This window comes from Gadus macrocephalus, chromosome 4 (assembly GCF_031168955.1).
Source record: "Gadus macrocephalus chromosome 4, ASM3116895v1".
Lineage (NCBI taxonomy): Eukaryota > Metazoa > Chordata > Actinopteri > Gadiformes > Gadidae > Gadus > Gadus macrocephalus.
The window spans coordinates 27,759,566-27,777,065 of NC_082385.1; the positions used below are offsets into that span (position 1 = coordinate 27,759,566).

The 17,500-nt window shown below is 43.6% G+C and overlaps 1 long non-coding RNA gene and 1 pseudogene across 2 annotated transcripts in view; both read left to right on the forward strand.

Annotated features, from left to right (window-relative positions):
* LOC132456607 (zinc finger protein 729-like) overlaps positions 1-17,500 on the forward strand; it is a 353,266-nt pseudogene that overhangs the window by 81,656 nt on the left and 254,110 nt on the right.
* LOC132455315 (uncharacterized) overlaps positions 1-17,500 on the forward strand; it is a 33,132-nt gene that overhangs the window by 14,739 nt on the left and 893 nt on the right. Inside the window, exons 4-6 of one of the 2 annotated variants that reach the window (XR_009525177.1) lie at positions 15,053-15,158; positions 15,956-16,063; positions 16,955-17,500. The exon at positions 16,955-17,500 is cut by the window's right edge and continues 893 nt beyond it. This is a non-coding gene — a long non-coding RNA (uncharacterized LOC132455315). The remainder of the gene's footprint in view (positions 1-15,052; positions 15,159-15,955; positions 16,064-16,954) is intronic. The other variant, XR_009525178.1, reaches the window with a different exon arrangement.

The window sequence follows — 17,500 nt, forward strand, 5'->3', positions numbered from 1 at the left end:
GCTGTATGGTCCGATGCCAAACGCCAGGTGATCGGTGCCGTGGAGGTCCATGTGCCTGCATCCCCTACAGAGATCGTCACAGTGCAACCGAATGGGGCTATACAACACGGTAGGAAATTAAATGAAAAAAGTATATATATATATATATATATTCTATAGAGTGTAATGATTTATGATGGGACTGATACCGATTTTTTTCTTTTTTCTATTACAAACAGTCCTTGAAGATCCCCAGTGTGCGCCACCACCAGTGGTGACCGCCTATGATTTGGAGGGTCTTGACGACATCTTGTCCTGGACTTCATCGTTTCTGGAACATAGAGACTTCACTCCAGCACAGTGGATCGACTCTCCTGCTACATCCTTAGGGGCTACCAGTGCAGAGACTGTGCAACACCAGCAGCCTGCAGATCCTCCATCTGGATCCCTACACGCCCTTCAAGACCCTCAGTGCATCGTGAGTCTCAGCACTCAAGAGGTATCGGTGCCGCTGCTACCAGCTGCCCCCGTAATTGCGGTTGATGAACACCATGCAGGGGTGCAATGTGCTAAATGGCGTAAAGAATTTGCTGATAAATTAGCATTGTTAACTGCATCGGTGGATGTAAACTCCTTAACAATTGCTCGTCAGAGTAAACTGAGTGTGGCGGCTGCTAAACGTGTTGACATTAGATATCAGACTCTCGAAAAGCAGACTAAGCAGTCCTTCATTACCATCAGGGCCGAGATTGCGAGTGATCGTATGACTGCTGAATCCCCAAACACTGAGACGCGTAATGGTCGCGCTATCGTTGCTCTTCAGCGTAAGCATTTGGAGGCCGAGGCAACTGTGCGTGTCAACAAACAGGGGATAGAGAGAATTAATGCGCAAGAGAGGTTAAGAGCTGCTAAAACCGCTAGAAAATTCTGGCTAATTCAATCTGCTAGCGAGGCTAACGTCAATGCCTATCGGGCAATGAGTACCGAGATGTCTGTGATGAATGACACACTAGCAACGCTTACGATGAATGCTATTTGATTTGTTTTTTTGTTTTTTTTTGTTTTGTTTTTTAAATGTTTTATTTTTTTCTTTTATTTCGTGGAGAGGGTATTTTTGTTTTAAACTGCATGTAATAAAACTTTTTTCTTTTAATACCTGACTAATTAACGTTTTTTTTTTATTATTATTATTATTATTATTTATATATATATATTTCTTTTTTCTATCTATTGCCATAAAAATAAAATAAAATAAAAACTATAGCTGTACACTATGGATAACGCCATTAGCCCTAGAAAAAGGAAATTCAAATCTATAGACGGTAATCCCAAGAGACGGCGTAGATCTGATAGTGGGGGTAGCATTATGGATTTAGAACTTGAAGAGCTGGCAATGAGGTATGACGCAACCGACGATACGTCTCATTTGTCGGCCGTAGGACATGTGGGGGGCGGGGGCATGCATGCAGAAGGTTGTTTAGACATACGGGAAATATGTGTTGCCGTAGATAGAACTAGGCGTGTGTTAATGGCCGCTGAGGCATGGGGCCATAGCATGGCTAATGCTCTATATCAGGCAGCACAGATAAATGTTTCGAACGAGCCAGGTCTAGATGACATGGAGGGGCTAGAGGAGCCAGGAGATTTAGACACAAGGGGTGTGTTGTATGCGGGGGCAAACACCCGAGATGTACTTAACGCCGTCGGGGGGTGGTTGGATAGTGCACAAGAGAGTCTATACATATCAGCGCAGATCGATGTATTGCAGGTGTCGCAGCGTGATGAAGGGGTTGGCGGGGGTTTTCAGGACCCCCCGGTGGTGGTAGGGGTCCCTATAGAGTCGATTATACAGGTCGGTGGTGGTGGGGGCGTGGGGGGTGGTGGCAGTGGTGGTGGTGGTGATGGTGTGGGGGGTGGAGGTGTTGGCGGGGTGGGGGGTGGCGGTGATGGTGACGTTGACGATAGCGCTGTTGATGATGATGGCGGTGGTGACGGTGATGTTGACGGTGGCGCTGCTGATGGTGGTACGCCTGTGCCTGTTGTAACGGGGGGAGATAATGACGAGTTGCATACTAGATTATTCCCCCGGTTTAACGGCTTTGAGGTTAGACAGTCCATTGATCTGAGAAGTATATCCCTTGCAAATTTACAGGAGGTCCCTGATTTGATTAGGGAGAGGCTGTCGGGTGTCATAACAAGCTGTTCGCAAAGTGCAGCCGATGGTAGTGTCTTAAACGTGGTGCTGAGAGGCCCTTCATTGGCCTCTGATGTACAGGCTGTGCTCGTAACGGGTGACAATTACAATGCGGATTTGTTTATGGAGCATATTAGCCAAGTCATACAGAGCAACGACACAGGTCTGACGGATGATGTGCTAGAGTTGGTGGTCACAGGGGTCCACAACAAACGGGGTGGGGCACGTTTGAAGTTAAAAAACATTCCCTATGATGAAATCATACACAAGAAGAAGCTAAGTCTCTACACACCGAGTAATACTCACGACAATTTGTGTTTCTCACTATGCATGACACATTTTCTGCATGAGGGGGTAACCGGGGGTGACACAGCGGCCATAGAGACTAATTTGGAGGCGGCTCGCAAATTACACAGTGATCTGGGGTTTGGCCCAGATCACTCTGTGGGTTTCTCGGATGTTTCCAAATTTGAGAGACATCTAGATGTTAAAATCCTGATATTTCATCATAATGATGCATTCAGGAAGCTGGAGATGTTCCAGACACATACGGCCCAGCATCCAAAAACAGTATGGCTGTACCTCCATGATAACCATTATCACTGCATAGAGAACAGAACGGCATTCTTTGGTACGGGATATGTGTGTGAATATTGTTACAAGGCCCATGAGGGAATTCTATTACACAAATGCCCGATCCATTGCAATGTGTGTCTGACAGTGTGCGATAGACTATCAGGTCGCACGATAAAGTGCAAGGACTGTAGTCGTATATGCCGCTCGCAGGTCTGCTACAACACACACAAGAAGCATTCTGCCAAACATGACATGATACCTTGTGAAAAGCTCAAATACTGCGATCGTTGTTGTAGACAGTATATCATATCGAAAAAGAAGAAGAAGAAGAAGGGGGTGGGGGTGGAGGAGGAGGAGGAGGAGGAGGAGGATAATGGTCACGTATGCAGCGTGGCAAAGTGTCATAACTGTGGTGAGCCGAGGCCCGATGATGGAATACATGATTGCTATATCCAGCCGTACAAAAAGAAAAAGAAAAAGAAACGCAGGGGTGGTCGCGGGGGTCCACCGGATGACTCTGATGATGACGACGCTCCGCCTGATAAATACATATACTATGATTTCGAAACGCGCATGCATGATGGTCGTCACGAAGCAAACTGTGTGGCTGCTATAACGTCTGAAGGCATAGAATGGTATGCTACCGGTCTAGATTGTGTAAGAGAGTTTGTGATACGCTACAGAAGAGGGGAGTATTCGTTGTATACATTTGTAGCACACAATGCGTCGGGCTTTGATAACTATCTTGTCCTGGACTACATGACCAAGCAGGGTATTAAACCCAATATAGTCATGAAGGGTAGCAGAGTCATTCTGATGCGTGATGACGCCTACCAACAGAGATGGGTCGACTCATTTAGCTTCTTGCCCATGCGATTGGCTAATGCACCGGCGGCGTTGGATTTTGATGATATGGCAAAAGGTAATTTTCCGCATAAATTCAACACACGGGCCAACGAGTCTTATGTCGGTGCCTACCCTGAGATCTCATATTATGGGTATGATGCCATGACTAGCGATCAAAAGACAGATTTCGCTATTTGGTACAGATCTGTACGACACAAAAAATTTGACTTTCAGAAACAGCTGCGTCTCTACTGCGTCAATGATGTGATGATCCTATACACAGCGTGTAGGATCTACAGGGAAAATTTCATAGAGTGTGCCACTATAGACCCCTTGTCCTACGCCACTCTGGCTTCGGCGTGCATGGCCACCTTCAAAAAGTCGTTCTTGAAGAAAAACGTCCTGGCATTGACCTACGAGGGGGTCTATCAGAAAAAACAAAAGTCGTTCTCATGTGCATCCATCCAGTGGCTTGAATATCTATCCCGCTCCAATAACATGGAGATTCGGCATGCTCTCAACCATGGAGAGGCTAAATATGGACCATTCTTCCTAGACGGACATGCACCGTCTATAAACACAGCCTATGAATTTGCAGGATGCTTTTATCATGGGTGTGAACAGTGCTACAATGCAGGACATCAGAACCCCGTCCTCAAGAAGACCTATGGCGAATTGTGGGTGCAGTTTCACCTCAAAGTCAAGGCTCTCAAAAAAGATCATGGTTTAAGAGTCGTGGTCATGTGGGAGTGTGAGTGGCACCGTCTGAAAAAGACAGATGCTGCAGTGCAGGCATTCTTGGCTACTCTGAAGATACAACCCAGGATTGATCCTCGAGACTCTCTCTATGGGGGTCGCACCAATGCCATCAAAATGTATCACAAGGCCGAGCCCGGTGAGAAAATACGCTACTATGACTTTACCTCTCTCTACCCCACAGTACAGGCTCGCTGTCCTTATCCTGTAGGGCACCCCCAGATCATTTTCAGGAATTTTGGTCCTTTGGATGGGTATTTCGGCATCATCAAATGCACCGTGTTGCCCCCCAGAGGTCTCTACCATCCTGTGCTCCCCTACAGGTGTCATGGGAAGCTGATGTTCCCCCTCTGTGGTACATGCGCCACTGAGCTCAATCAGACAGCCGCGTGTCATCACTGCAACGATGAACGGGCTCTGACAGGCACCTGGGTGACTTTTGAGCTACAAAAAGCAGTTGAAATGGGCTACGTGCTAATCCAAATGCATGAGGTGTGGCACTACCCCAAACTGTCAAAGACTCTGTTTAAAGGGTATGTCAAAACATTTCTCAAGCGTAAACAGGAGGCTTCAGGATACCCCAGCACAGTGGATACTGCAGCGAAACAGCGGGCGTATGTGCAAAACTACCTGGAAAAGGAAGGTATACAGTTGGATCACGACAACATGTGTGCGAACAAGGCCATGCGTAATTGCAACAAGTTGATTCTAAACAGTCTGTGGGGTCGCTTTTCACTACGACCAGACCTACCCACTTGTGAGCTCATTTCTGAGCCTGAAAGGTTCACTCAGCTCATGTTTAGCGATAGCTATCACATTAGTCACTTTTGCTTTATCTCTGATGAAGTTGCCCTTGTACAATGGAAACATGTAGATGCACGTCTCGCCAGGGCGCGGGATGTCAACGTGATTGTGGGGGCTGTGACTACCGCCCATGCCAGGCTCATGCTCTACGATCTTCTAGACAAACTACAGGAACGTGTCCTCTATTGCGACACAGACAGCATCATTTTTGTTTCTAAGGAGGGTGATTGGGTACCCCCTTTAGGCCCTTATCTGGGCGACTTGACCGATGAGATAAATGATGGTGATCTGTATGGTACCGAACAGGAGGATTACATTAGCGAATATGTCTCAACAGGTCCTAAAAGCTATGCCTACCACACCCGTCACCACAAGTCTGTCGTCAAAAGCAAAGGGGTGACTTTAAATGCAGCAAATTCTAAAGTGGTCACCCAGCAGACACTGAAATGTCTATTGGATGATTTTGTCAACCATCGGCCTCAATCCCTCGACGTCACCACCACTGTAGATACCATCCAGCGGGATAAGACTAGGTTTCTGCTTAAAAACGCTACTGTAGTTAAACGGCTTAGGGTGGTTTACAACAAGCGCAGGGTCTTCCCCGACTACACCACGCTTCCTTACGGCTATTAACCATATTGTTTATTGTTTTTCACTTTTTCACATGATCCATGTTTTTATTCTTCTTTTTACATATTGTTTTCAAATGATCCATGTTTTTATTCATTTATATTTTGGAGGGTATTCATATTGTGCTAAAAGAAATTCAAATCACATGTTAAATGTATATGTATCATCATGTATCTGAATATACTTTTTATGCATCATGTATTAATGATGAATGCCTGTGCTAATAAAGAATGTTAACCGTCAAATGTTTCATGTTCTATGGTCACAATACACCCGTCCATCAGAGGGGATGCACACAGACCGCAGAGATGGCTGTTGTACACTCTACGTTCGACCCTAGACTTCAACACCCGTTCAGCATGGTAGTATCGGGACCTTCAAACAGCGGCAAAACCTACTTTGTCAAAACAGTCATTGAAAATATGGATCGGTTATTCTCAGAAAAGATTGAAAATATAGTATATGTTTATTCATGCTGGCAGCCCATATATGATGATTTGCTTAAAATAAGGAACATTCACTTTGTAGAAGGGATCCCCAAATCTCTATGTGATGATGCAATCTTACCAGTCCATACTAGAAATCTGCTCATTATTGACGACTTGATGAACGATGCATGCAATAATATAGAGGTTCAATACGTTTTTACCAAATATGTACACCATCGTAATCTCAGTTGTATGTATCTGGTCCAGAATTTATTTATGCAGGGTAAAACCAGCCGTACGATTAGTCTAAATACCAATTACATGGTTTTGTTTAAGAACCCTCGTGACAAATATCAGATTATGTTGATAGCCAAACAGATGTTTCCGTGCAAGACAAAATATTTTCTAGAAGCCTTTAACGATGCTACCGACATGCCTTACGGCTATCTGCTTGTAGACTTTAAAGCCATTACCCCAGACAACATGAGACTTAGAACAGCTATATTGTCAGACCGGCATGTTGTATACACTCAGAGAGCCAAAGTGATTAGCCCAAAAGACCATGTCCGCACGTATAAGTAGAAATCGTGAGCGTCTTAAGCAACTATATAGCGCCCCTCCGGCCCATCGTAAAGTTATCCTCAGGACAGCCAACGCCGACTTTATCAACTCGCTGTGTGAAATAGCCTTGAACATTTTACAAGGCAAAATACCTCTGACTCCACGCCAGCATACGAAATTGCGTAGACGAAAGAAGGACCTCAGAATACTCGCCAATAAAAATGTACTAATATCTAGAAAGAAAAGACTAATCAATCAGACCGGTGGATTTCTCCTACCCCTGCTGTCTGTGGCCATACCGTTGTTTACAAGCCTGTTCTCAAGAGGAGGGTGATTATAATGGATCATACGCACAAGATGTATCTAGTTCCTCAACATCAGCTCGATGCCTTAAAGCATACCCAACCCAGGGATTCTGTTAGACAGACTGCTGAAAATGAGCTGGATAAGGCAATTGCGATGGTGTTGAACACTCCCGATACAGACCTATATGAAAAAGCTGCTAGGTACGGAGCGGTCCTGCAGCGCTATCTATCCATGGTAAAGCAAGGGCAGCGCGAGCATGGAGAATTAACTCTGTCACTTGCTGAGGGGGACCCAGTTCATACGCCTATGGCGGCACCGCATGGTGTTGATGGCGATGATGGCACCGGCGATCATATTTATAAGGATATAATGAAACATATACCCGTCAGAAGCAAGAGCAATACCAGACATATCCTGGACTCTTTAAAGAAATCTAAAAATGTTTCATGGACGGACAAGGGGGAGATCATATTACATGGCGAAACTATTAAGGGGTCCCATATGTTTGATCTGTTAAAGAATGTTACCGCCCCTTATCATGTTGTCGAATCTGTCAGACCACAGGGATGGAATGTATTTCTGAAATCTTTAGCCAGTAATAATATACCGCTATCGGCTATCCCTAATAAACAGCTCAGACAAACTGTAGACATGTATAAGCATAGCCCCGTCACTACGGACGACAATGCGACGGCATCTATGCCTGTCTCGTCTGTTAAAAGGAGGAAGCGCAAGCAGCCATTGTCATCTATTACTTCCCCTGGAATGCATATGGCCGAGTGGATACCATTTTAAATTATGTATCTAAATGTATGTGTTATCCGTAAAAATAAAAGAAAACAGTACGACTAAACTGTAATCAAATTATTGTATTTTTATTATCAATACAGAAAACAACCATAACAACCGCAACAACACATGCTACATGTTACATCCGCATACACATGACTGCACACACATCATATCATGTTCATTACAGACATTAGGTTGTACACGGTTAACAAAGTCATAAACCTTTTCATCATTACGGGGTAAATTATCTCCATACATTTTCAAAAACTTTTGATAGGATACCCCTTTTTGCATATTAAACAAGAAAAAAACACAATGCTGCCCGCATGCGGTACTTGACGGATCCTGGACCTGTTGTGTAGAATGAACAACGTCTATACAGTGCTGATCGAGGAAACGCTGTATGGTCTCAGGAAACTCAGAGTATGAGGGAGGGTTGCCGTAGGAGTCGAAAAAGAAGCCCTGGCTCTCAGCCGTAATATATACAGCCAGCCAATGTGCCCCGGCCATGTGTGAAGGTTCGGTGTTGACCACCACCATTGCAGGCCTCTGATGAATTTCCCGGGGTAGGTGATTACACGGTAGCGCACCAAGAAAATATGCCTGGTGTGCCATTTTCTGACACACGGCTGTTAGCTCTATAGTATTCATATCGCACCACCTTTCTCAGTAATAGTCCAACAGCACCTGCCGTCTATTTGATATTTCTATAACAGAATCATAAACTGCATAGCATATCAAATTGACCGTTGTAGCCAATGCTGCTCTGAATCGTGCCTCTAGCCTCACATTCCCTGTTCTGACTAGCGATACATGTTGTCCACAGCCCTCATCTGCCTCAAGGTTGAAACAAAATAATGCATACCCGTCCCCAAATTCCTTATGATTAATGGCTATTTCTCTATCTTTGAGCTGTCGACCTGTAGCCTGAATGAGCTGGAAATATTCTCGTGTATAGAGGCCATTTCTAAAGTCAGGCTGAAAGGGTTTAGAGGGGTATGCTTGACCGTCGCAATATAGGGATAAGAACTCCATGCCGAAATGCTGGAAGCTGAAAGGATTCCTGGCATAGCTCCCTGTGAATGCTTCGTTATTCACAAAACCTATAATAACCATCTTGGGTATTTGTCCTAGAAATAGATTATCCTGTGTGCATATACGGCTGCCCGCCGCGATGGATACATTCTTTAGACATACCCTATCAACAGGGTATTTAACGTTGGCTTGGTTTAACGCACGGGCATGTGCCAGCTTGACGCCTGGTGCTACCGATACCTTTTTAATGAAAACATTTGCAGACACTATAGAGACACGGTATTCCGCAGCACCATCGGACATGAGACAGAAATTATTTTTTGCTCTAATGAATCTCATGCGGAGATCAACTCCGTTAATCAACAGTTTCTCCTGAAAAAACATATCGACGTGTATAGGAGATATCAACTCCACTATACGACTTTGCGCCGTATATACGCTCCTTGCCGCTAAGCCTAGATTGAGGCCTCCGGGAAGAATCGCATCCATATGTCCGTGTGTGTCTTTCTGGAATAGACCACAGCCAAATTGGGTGTCTAATGTTCCGTTTCCATAGTTTAGCAGACATTCTATTATGCCTCTGTACGGATAGGTGTTTGACGACTGGGTGATAAGCCTATCACCCAGTGTAATATCTACTTGGGAGAATAATGTGCATCCTGGATAGTTAATCAGTCCCACGGGTGCTGCCAGAGCCAAGTCTGTTCCATCGGCATTAGTAATCTTGATCCTCAGGTGTAAATACGTATTGTTTAGATCAATATAGTCTTCGCTGCTGGCCGATACAAAGAACTCTATGGGTCCACCATCTGTTAGCGCCGATAGTGGGGGTATTTCAATATATGTACTTTTTTCTATCGAAGTCTGCGTCATCGGCAGGGAGAAGAGGTCCAGCTCACTCTTAATGCATTCGTCTGACAAGTTATGTAGCAGCGCCATTGTTATACTAGATGAATATATCGTTAGCTGCCCCTCTAAAACGACGGGTTGCCGCCTTCCTGACCCTTTTAGGTTTGGGTCTCTTTTTGATAGATGCCAATCTTTTATTCTGTTTACGGCGTCGTGCCGGTGCACGGGTACGCCCACAACCTATAGGAGGATACTTTGTTGCTCTTCTGGCATATACCCTCATGCCTGACCCCTGCTGTTTGGGCGTAGATGCAGCATGGGCTATGTTGGTCATAACGTCGCCTATAATATGTTTAGCAGCAGTCTTCAGATGAGGCTTTGCTATGCTAACCCCACGCCTAAATAGCGGTATAGCCATTCTAAAGAGGCTACGGAACATCCCTCCGATACCGGCTCCATATTGTGTGCTGCTGCCCTCATAGCCAGGTAGCCCACTCCCTGCTTGGTTTAAATAATACTGAACATATTTGTTCTCGTCGTAAGGCGGTCTATACCCCCTCATCCCTATAGACGGTGCTATGAATTCTACTGTTTTACAGGTCTAAAATGCAGCTTGAGTATCACTTTACCATATGTGAATTTTATATTTGTATTCTGGTCAGACTTTAGATCGATTTCAATATCTCCAAGAGGGTCTCGGGCTACGTGTACGTAATGCGGCTTGTCGAACATGTGAATGCAGTGTCTCCTGCGGGTGTCGGTTATATTAATACTCCTGAGCAGGGGGACATAACTATCTCCGACCAGCTGATGGTCGACAATGTCGCTATATATGAACATGTTGTAACACCCGCCGTGAATATCGGTGGGATGGGGGGCATATGCTACATACGTTTTATGAGCTGCATGCTTGACCCCTGCATCGAAACCCAGCATAGCAGCCAGTTTTCCTCTAAAGACGATAGATATGTGGTCGTCTCCTACTACATAAACGCGGTTTCTAATACCTTCATGATGTAGTATGGCTCTACAGTCAGGATCATGTTTGGCCCAAGTCTTGTTGATTTGTAGTAACAACGATCCGATACTCTCATAAAGCCCACCAACTAATAGACATGATGTCCTATGACCCGTTTTACTATCGTGAACGGTCATCGTAGCGTCCTCGGTAGGAAAACTATGCCAGCTGCATGGGTACTGAGCTTCAATTAGGCCTACTTCATAGGGCTGCTTGGTGTGTATAGCTTTTGCTAATTTAGTTCTAAAATTCCATATCTTATTTTGTGGGTAGATCCCTGCCGATGCATTACTCGCCAGAGTCACATAGAAACCCCCAGACACCTCCTTATCCATCGTACACTCTGGTTATAATGGATTGTATGTCTCTTTATGCATCGACTAGTGTCTTTTCAGCTAACCATGAATTGAATGCCTCCGGCCACCCCAGCCATTTGACATATATCAGATTCTTAGACCCCTCCCTTTTTCTATCTATAATCTTTTCTATTTTATACACCTTGTTTTTAGACACTATAACTTTTTGTAGCTCTTTCCCATAAAATGTTCCATGGACAGGGACACCTGCATAGTCTTGCAGCTTATAGACTGGAGGACACCTTGCTAGGCGCTGCGATATTACAAAATATTCATCTGTAAATGTCTGCTCATACCCCTTTCGAAATGTAGCTCTGACTTTTGAAATTCTAACCGTGTCACCAACCTCGTATCTAAACACCACCATCGGCTCGTGAGTGGTTTTGTATAGAGTGTTAAACACTGTTTTCTCATTATCTTTATCAACGCTGACCGGGGTCATTTTTATCGATCTATGGTATGAATGGTTATAAGCATGGACCATATCCTGTAGATTATCCACATATCGTTTGGAGTTGGCAGCTGTTAAATATCTCCACATGCGGGTTTTCAGAGTCCTGTTGAAGCGTTCCACTATACTGGCCTTGGTCTCATTATATGTAGAGAAATGTTTGACGTTGTACCGCTCCATCAAACGCTGAAAGATCTTGTTATAAAATTCTTTGCCAGCGTCAGTCTGCAGTTTATCGGGGGTACGCCCTTCGCCAAGAATATCATCAAAAGCTTTAGCGACGTCGATAGCCCTCTTGGTTGGTAACGGACGAACCCATGCATGTTTTGAGAATACATCGATGCATGTCAACAGAAAATGCACACCATCATTTTCGGATGCATACTCTGACATATCCACTAAATCAGCCTGGAACTGTCTATCTATCCCACTAACCAATACTCTATTTCTGCGGAAATGTATCGGTGCAGGTACATGCAGGGTGTAGGGATCCTGCTTCAGCAGCCATTTCTTGATATATTTTAGTGGAGGCGCTGCACCCTCACTATGCTCTAGGGCCGTTCTTAGTTTATTGATGCCGCCGTAACCCCCTGGTCCGGAGGGATCATAATAAGTCTTATGCAGCCGTTTATCCATGTCGTATGTCTGTGACAAAAAACGAATACTGAAACAATGCTCAGAGTTATCCATCCTTTTATTTAAAATGTCTGTCCGCTCAAAACAATTCTCAAATAAAGTTTACAGACAGTCTTATTTTTCTGCACCATTTTACAAGCCATCATTCTAGCAGTTCTAATACCCTCGGCGTTTGAGACATTATTCAACATCAAGACATCCGATACAAATGCACATATGCACATGACATGTCCGACGTTAAAACAGTCACCATCGGGGAAATGGGTAAATATTTCAGCTAACATTTGATCAGTAGGTTTATCACACAAGAATTTCATGACCAGATCATTCCAACCCTTATACGTACATTTGATATAAGCATTATGTTGGACATACGTATCATTTTCTATGGCAGCATGCATCAAAACAGCTAGTCTATCTGATACAGACTTGCTATCCACATCATACGCATAAGAAAACAAAATCCCCATTATAAACGCCACCCGTCGGCAGGTTTTGGTTTGCCTAGTGACAATGTAGGACGCCACATTTGTATGGCCTCATATATCAGAAGCAGATGTTCATCGGACACACCTTCGGTGGTCATTAAATCCAGTTTTTCGGTATCATAGGTATTGCATATTAAATCACACAGAAAAGATTCGACCACACCATAGATTTTTCCTGGGGACACAGTCAACCCTGTAGTCTTCTTTAAAACAGTTTCTAAAAGTAACAGGAAGGGGCGTCTGTCCAGGATAACACAGATGTCATGATAGTGGGATTCGTAGTGATGATGTGTCGCTCCCTGCAGGCATGAATGGCGTCGTTGACTTGGGCAATCACATTGGCATCCCCAGCAGGCCGCTTGCTTCTGATGGTTGATGATGGCGACCACACAGAGCCCCGTGGTAAATCGCAGAACAGCCAACGATGCAGGGTTTAAACGGATCTGTATTGATACAGGCCATCCGTCATCTCCTATAGAAGTGTCCACCTCCAGCTCACTGTCCTCTCCGATGTGTAGGAAGGTCAGATTCAATCCGGTCAGGTAGATGGCATACTCTTGAAGCCAGTGGGGTCCGGGTTGTACAGCCTTTAAATCAGCAGTCTCCATAGCCACACCCCCACTTTGCACATGTTCACCATTGACCTGTGCTGCATAGCGTATCAAAAATATACCATTAGAATATGAAAATAAAAACACACACACACACACACATATTAATATAAGGTATAGCCTATCAAAAAAACACATTTAAAAAGGAAAATAAAACACACTTAATACTACTAGCATGTACCCCCACCTTCTTATACATTGCTGACATTTTCTAATGCTAGCATAACCCTAAACATACTCAAACACACCATGTACCCCCTCATCAAACACAGACGACTCAAACAGGCACATTCGGCATTCATCATCAGGTGTGCTCCATGGTGCTTCATTCGTCTTAGCCAGAGAATCAATCTCTGCAAAAATTCCACGTAGTGTAGACAGATCAGCCCACTGCATGAAAAAGACATTATCAAAATAATCAGCAGCTTCTAAAACACTGGTGCGTAGAGGAGAGCTACCGATGCAATGCATATCATAGCACTGTGGTAGCTCGTCTGTATCAACACAGCGTCTGAAAAAAATGAAATCCTGTGGTCTCTTCGTATGATAGTTTGCATCCATGCGATGAATCCTCGATTCATACTGAAAGGTCCATTGGAATACATGGGTTCCCGCATGCCATGTACCCCGGACACCGTCTAGCATGGGGCATAAATTCTCCAAGAAAAAATTCCATTCGTGAACGTTCAACCGCCACTCTGTAGCACAATCTTTAACATTCAAAATAACCCAACCATCGATCCATGATATTACATACTCCAAGCCGTATTCGCCAACGTGGGTGAATGAATCCCCGACACCCCGGTCTCTCAAGCCTAAAACAGGCCTCGTTCTTTTGAGTGGAGCATTAAGCAGTACCGCATCTCCACAACTATTGACATAGTTAGACACCGGCGTACTAAAGTCGGACATACCGTCAGGCCTCTGGTTTTCAATGTCCTCATTGCTCGACACAGAGTCGTCCATGGCGGGAGAAGCCATTGGTGACTGGGTACGAGGGTCCCTATACAACCAAATAGCACTATCTGATCTGGGGGTTTCTTCTGATGAGCAGGCCATGTTGAATGAAAAGAACACTGCAGACAACTTGATGAATGCGGGGACCCTACAGCAACCGTCGCCCCCTTTTTAAAACTTTGTTTATGACCCGTCATAAAACATAAACCGGAAGTGCCTCTGTGAATAGGGATCCCCCCTCCACCCCCCACCCCCTCCCCCAACCGGAAGTGAGTTCTGATAGGAATGGACCCAAAGGGCATATAATATCTACTACTGCCCACTAATACCTATATTAAAGAATACATAAAATAGCATGTCATGGGACCTTTAAATAAAGCAGCAAAAATTAGCTGTGTTTCAATCAGGGTTTTTTGGGCCAGTTACTGCTCACCGATCGCTGATCTCAGTATCACTGAATGTATAATTAATTATTGATTTATTTAATTTGTTCTTGACATTAGATAATAACCTACCATGCTTTGTGTCACATTTAAAGTTAATATATTTAAGGTTGCAGAACCTGACCCAACAGAAGACAGATACTTACATAACCTAAGTGGGTTTAACACCTCTGCCTCCCATTAGTTTTTTTTTGTAACTTGACATTTAGGGGCTAATATAGAACATCTTTCCCATCACATTTAATAACGATATTTAGCGTACTATGATGTTTAAATGTCTCTTCTAATGAATATTTAGAAAATTATTTTAACAGATAATTTTCTCACATCCTTTAGTATTGACGTATCCAAAGAAGATGGATCGCTGGGAAGATTAGTCAATGACAACAACAAATCTCCAAATTGCAGCTATGGAGATTCGAAGTGGCCGTGGCGTAATAAGGTAAGTTGGTTAAATTAAGCATCTTGATTTTGATGTATTTTGCAAAGCAATTGCCAATAACTTCATATTTCATTCCTAGAGACATGTTTATATTTCAGTTCAGCATTGCCTGTTGTGTTTTCTCAATTCTGAAATGAATGGATGGGGAGAACAAGTTGTCACATGCATGTTCAAAAAGAGATGTTACCATACAGGTCATGCTAGGCTTTATTTTAAACTATTTTCTTCCCATGATTACATGTGGAGTGATTGCAGGAGGATGTTGACACCTCATTTTACAAAAGTTTTCCAGTCAGAAATACTAACTGGGGCATAGTACAGGGGAAGTGCAACATCACACACTCGTGTGATGTTACATTTCTTGTTTTGTCCTTCTGGGGCCCCTGAAACTGAAATCTGTCTTTAAAGTTCCCTGTCAGGAGGCCAGTGTTACACACTCTTTTCTAGTCTTGCCTTATGGGGCCCTCCCGTTTGTATCTACATGAAATTGATTTTACTTCATTAAGAAAACACCTGTCAATATCTAAACTCAAGTTTCTAGAGATGCAACTTGAAGCTTCCTGATCATGTGCAAGATTGACAAGGGTATTTTGAAAATAGTCCACTGCCTCCTCTTGTATTTGTCCTGAGATGTGCTGATTCCTCTACGTGGGATCATGTCATGTGCTTGGTTTTAGGTTCTGTGCTTTTAAGCAACCATTTTCACATGAACTAACGTGTTTACTGTAAAACAATCAAAATACAGTGCTTTATATCGGTTTCCTCTTAATATGTTGTGTTTTTATCTCATATTCCAGGTGCCAATCAGTCAGGCTCCTGCAGTGGAAGTAGAGTCCAAGAAGCTCCCTGCTGCAGAAGACACTTCATCTAACGAGTCAAATCTTGTGGATAATGTTGGGACACAGGTAATGGCGAAGTAACGACACTGCTTACTGAAACCTAGTTACATTCCTTGGGGTATTATCAAATCATCATGTTTGTTCACTAACTGCCCCATACAGTCCTAAACTCCGATTGTTCAGTTAATTAGCAATTCAGGAGGATGTTAACATCTCATTTTACAAAAGTATTTCAGTCAGAAATACTAACTGGGGGATAGTACAGGGGCAGTGTAACATCACACAATCGTAAATTTCTTGTTTTGTCCTTGTGGGGCCCCTGAAACTGAAATCTGTCTTCCAAGTTCTCTTTCAGGAGGCCAGTGTTACACACTCCTTTCTACTCTTGCCTTATGGGGCCCTCCCGTTTGTATCTACATGAAATAGATTTTACTTCATTAAGAAAACACCTGTCAATATCTAAACTCAAGTTTCAAGAGATGCAATTTGAAGCCTCATGAGCAGGTGCAAGTTTAACAAGGGTATTTTGAAAATAATCTACTGCCATGAGCTGAAATATCTTTTTTCAAAGTTCCCTGTCAGGAGGCCAGTGTTACACTCTTTTCCAGTCTTGCCTTATGGGGCCCTCCCGTTTGTATCTACATGAAATTGATTTTACTTCATTAAGAAAACACCTGTCTACATCTAAACTCAAGTTCTAGAGATGCAATTTGAAGCTTCCTGAGCAGGTGCAAGATTGACAAGGGTATTTTGAAAATAGTCCACTGCCTCCTCTTGTATTTGTCCTGAGATGTGCTGATACCACTACGTGGGATAATGTCATGTGCATGGTTTTAGGTTCTCTGCTGTTAAGCAACCATTTTCACATGAACTAACGTGTTTACTGTAAAACGATCAAAATACAGTGCTTTATATCGGTTTCCTCTTAATACGTTGTGTTTTTATCTCATATTCCAGGTGCCAACCAGTCAGTCTCCTGCAGTGGAAGTAGAGTCCAAGAAGCTCCCTGCTGCAGAAGACACTTCATCTAACGAGTCAGATCTTGTGGATAATGTTGGGACACAGGTAATGGCGAAGTGACGACACTGCTTCCTGAAACTGTGTTACATTCCTTGGGTTATTATCAAATCATCATGTTTGTTCACTAACTGCCCCATACAGTCCTAAACTCAGATTGTTGTTAATTAACAATTCAGGAGGATGTGGACATCTCATTTTACAAAAGTATTTCAGTCAGAAATACTAACTGGGGGATAGTACAGGGGCAGTGTAACATCACACACTCGTACATTTCTTGTTTTGTCCTTGTGGGGCCCCTGAAACTGAAATCTGTCTTCCAAGTTCCCTGTCAGGAGGCCAGTGTTACACACTCTTTTCTAGTCTTGCCTTATGGGGCCCTCCCGTTTGTATCTACATGAAATTGATTTTACTTTATTAAGAAAACACCTGTCAATATCTAAACTCAAGTTTCTAGAGATGCAATTTGAAGCTTCATGAGCAGGT